The 4232-nt window shown below is 36.5% G+C and overlaps 1 long non-coding RNA gene across 1 annotated transcript; it reads left to right on the top strand.

Moving 5' to 3' along the window:
• The first annotated feature begins 410 nt into the window (after window positions 1-410).
• LOC147338648 (uncharacterized) lies at window positions 411-2941 on the top strand. The gene is made up of 4 exons (XR_015130191.1): window positions 411-471; window positions 936-1014; window positions 1391-1486; window positions 2206-2941. It is a non-coding gene; the product is annotated as an uncharacterized LOC147338648 (long non-coding RNA).
• Window positions 2942-4232: the final 1291 nt, after the last annotated feature.

Here is a 4232-nt window from a genome sequence, read left to right as displayed (position 1 = left end):
AGTCTCCAGACCTCAACCCCATAGAAAATCTGTGGCGGGAGTTGAAAGTCCGTGTTGCTCGGCAACAGCCCCAAAACATCACTGCTCTCGAGAAGATCTGCATGGAGGAATGGGCCAAAATACCAGCTACTGTGTGTGCAAACCTGCACTGTAAACCCCAACAGTCTACCTGACTTATAAAGTTTGTGGATATAACAATTAAAATTCCTCACAAAGTTGAAACAACTTAAAACTTTTCTGTTCGGTTAACGATTCAAACAGTTATAATTGTACATGGCTTAGAAGTTAAGAGTAAATACTGCTTTCTTAATTATGATTTTTGAGTAAATGTTTTTTTCCGAGCTCCGCATGTGGACGTCATGACGTCATGACGTCTTCTCTCTTCTCTCTAACCTGAACGACGTTGACAGAAAATTCTGTTCAATATGGCTGCCCTTCTCGAGCGACTGGAGAACACATTTGGAGAAACTTGTAAGTAAAACGGAACCTTCGTTATGTTTATTTTTTCCGTAAAAAAGCAAGTATATTAATATGTTGCAGCCAATAACTTGTTTTCGAATGCGCTGTTGTGTTAAAAAGCACAGACCCAGGTGGTGAATAGTTGTTCGCGGTTGTTCGCGCTCTTTTTCAAACATAGATTATGTCGTCAGTTTTACAGTTTTAACCGATTAAAACACAGTTTTACGAAGAATCACACATAAAGAAAGGGTCTTAGTGATATTTTAACGACCCCTTGCCAACGCAAGAAAGTTGGCGTTTTTACAACAGCAGCCTCATTGTTCGGCAGGTTTTGTTTTTTTTTCTTCTCATTAGCATCATTCAAAAGTGACTTAGCTAGCAGTGGCAACTTCTATCTAAAACAATTGAAATATAGCAAGGTGTTGTATATTTAGTGTGCTGATAAGGTTTTCAATATTTTTACTTTTTCTTCCAAGGCTGAAGGCCAAAGACAAAAAGACAGAAGAAGAAAAAATTCAGACTGCAATTAATTTCAGGTGGAGACAGTAAACACAGGTGAGTTGAAAGATCTATTGAAGAAACCATTCATTAAGTCCCTTAAGGTGAAGATTTCATATATTGATAATGATAAAATTAACACAAATTAAAAGTTTCACTGATAAACACACAATTTTTCCTTGCTTTGAACCCCATGTTCTATATAAATCACAGCTCTGATCTGGAGAACACTATTTTAAAATACTGTGTACGGTTTTTGTCAAATGATTAAGAAACATACTCTCTGTCACAAGAGACAGAAAGGTTGTATCTTAAAAGAAAAGTCTCCAAAATTTAGTAGTCTGATGTCATGCAGTTTCATAAACATGTATTCTCCCCAAAGAATGACACCTGAAAACTTTGCGTTAAATGAACTTTTCTTTTCCCTTTTTAGGAGGCGCCTGATATCAACGTGAAACGCACTGCAGTACTTCGTGCCCTTCCTGTATACCTGCGGGAGGAGGACCCAGAATTCTTTTAGACATGTAATGTAAGTGTATTTTTGCATTACTTAAATTCTGCCAGTAAGATAAAATGCTATGGATTTTTTTAAATACAATTTAATACCCTAGCAGCTACCAAATTGTACAAACAAAATACCCTCTCTGTAGAAAACCCACACACACACAGGTCAGGAGCAGGGCACAGGCGTATCACAGCACTATGGCTATGCTGCAGGTGGCCCAAAAACCAGGCTGAAGTCAAGATTTAGTTTCTTTTTGAGATAAAGTCATGAAATAAAAAATTACATTTTTTTTTGGAAAAATAATAAAAATACAAATTATGTAATGCAAGAAGCTAACACATTAATGTACATTTTTCAAAAAAAGTAGAGTACCCTAACTCGTTACAAAGTAACCCACTACACTGCTGAATGTTTTGCTAGATTACAGGTCATGCTTGTCACATTCTCTCAAACCAACCTTACTTATTTAATTGGGGCGATCGTGGCTCAAGAGTTGGGAGTTCGCCTTGTAATCAGAAGGTTGCCGGTTCGAGCCCTGGCTCCGACAGTCTCGGTCGTTGTGTCCTTGGGCAAGACACTTCACCCGTTGCCTACTGGTGGTGGTCAGTGCGCCCCAGGGTGGCTGTGGCTACAATGTAGCTGCCATCACCAGTGTGTGAATGGGTGTGAATGTCTGGATGACTGAATGTGTAAAGCGCTATACAAATACAGGCCATTTACCATTGATACTGTGTCTATTCCAGGCGGACGCATTGGATGAGTCGACCCTCATTGACACTCCAGTTGCCCTTCTCACAGTGGTTACCGACGGCGCTTCCCAGTCCAGTCCATTTTACTTCCTCAAGCATGGCTGTTTTGGTGAAAGGCGACTAGGTGATGCGTGATATTCCCAGATTTGCAAATGCATTTGCTTTATTGTTTGGCTTGATCTATGCTCTGCATTTAGACTACCCCAGGAAGCTGGTTCACACATTTGCCTTAGTCCAAAATATCTTCATGGGGCTTGATGACGGCAAACCCCTGAAACCCCTGCCTACATGCTCTTAAGGAATATAAGGCAATGTTTGTTAGGACACGCACTCTGTTACTGAGCACTTTGTTTGAAGCACTTTAAGTTTACTACAGGCTTTGGGTGGATTTAACTCCATCAGTTTACCTAATTTTCCTATACTTGACTGCCTTATCTGGTTATTTGGAAGCTGATCGTCTTTGTACCCATTTTAAAAAAATGTTTTTCATTTCTATTTAAAAAAAAGTGATTAGTATTTGACTTTTTGTTTTGCATTTTTGTGTATTTTGAGAAAGATGCAATTAGGACTGATGTCGTCCTTTGTGAGTTTATAAAAAGATAAATGTTCTACACAGAATTTATAATGCTCACTTTATGGTGCCGATGTCCATGTTAGTTGTTTTATAAAAACATTTGTGATGTTTTTAAATTTTCATGAAAAAATGTTAAATAAACAAAATGTAAAGTAACTGAATTTCCGTACTTTTTTTTTTTTTAGTAGTCTACACTCACAACATAAATATCTTTTAATTAATAATCAGATAATTTGAGTTTAGGTTGTAATATAATTGCATTGTGTTGCATCAAAATAATAAACTACAAGAAACACAAAAATATTGAAATTAAAGTATACAGTCTTTGAGTAAAGCTCAATTAATAAAATATAAAATATAATTTAAAATTTTTAGGTTAACAATAAATACAAATTTTGAGTACCCCATACTTAGAAGATATGAGTTTTTGTACTTAAATCTTTTGAGGTAATCAGTTTCCACAAAAGTTTTAAGTTCAGTCAACTTGTTCGGGTTTACAGTGTGGTAAAGACCTATAGTAAACGTTTGACCTCTGTTATTGCCAACAAAGGTTATGTTACAAAGTATTGAGTTGTATTTTTGTTATTGACCAAATACTTATTTTCCACCCTAATTTACGAATAAATTCTTTACAAATCCTACCATGTGGATTCATGGATTTATTTTTCACATTCTGTCTCTCACAGTTGAAGTGTACCTCTGGTGCAAATTACTGACCTCTGTCATCATTTTAGGTGGGGGAACTTGCACAATCGGTGGCTGACTAAATACTTTTTTGCCCCACTGTATTTACTATGGCATTGTCTGAGCCAATAGCTATGTCATCTCAGTTATCAGAGAAGCAACCCATAATTTGTGACACTGACATCAGATTACAGTTAGGCTATTATTGCATTTATTATTGAAAATACTGATGGAAATGGTGATCAGAAACATACCTCAGTTGCTGATGATGGCAGGCAGCATTTATTTTGGGATTGAAACAAAAAGCTGCAATTGTGGAGGTCAATTTATAACAAACACAAAGTTGTCATAGCAGAAAAACCAGTGATTTTCAATTCAGTGCTGCATATATCTATATGTATATGTAATATATGCAATTTAACAATAACTAACAGATTTTGATTTAGGTTACATGACAATGTCAGGACCTCTTGGGCCCTCTTGTAGGTACAGGATAGCATAATATATAATTATTATGGGTTTTTTTTGTTAGTGTGCACAATTGTCAAAAGTGTCAAAAGTGCACCTATTATTCAGTGTCCACAGATTAATGAATCCTTAGTGATGAGTGAAAGTCCAAACAACATTTCTAAAAGCAGAAAGGTTTACAACAAGCTACTCAATTTGAGGAGATATTTTTTAGTAATGCCATAAATTGCAGGTCCTGTGGGTGGGTCAGAATGGTTTATGGGTTCAGGTGTACTGGGTTAAAAAATTGACAAAG

The sequence above is a fragment of the Aulonocara sp. 'chitande type north' Nkhata Bay genome, linkage group LG1 (genome assembly GCF_057382095.1).
Source record: "Aulonocara sp. 'chitande type north' Nkhata Bay isolate Kocher_YH1m ecotype deep benthic linkage group LG1, A_spYH_male_GT1.1, whole genome shotgun sequence".
Classification (NCBI taxonomy): Eukaryota; Metazoa; Chordata; class Actinopteri; order Cichliformes; family Cichlidae; genus Aulonocara; species Aulonocara sp. 'chitande type north' Nkhata Bay.
The sequence above is the reverse complement of the archived record's forward strand: the minus strand, read 5'-3'. Positions and strand labels throughout refer to the sequence as shown.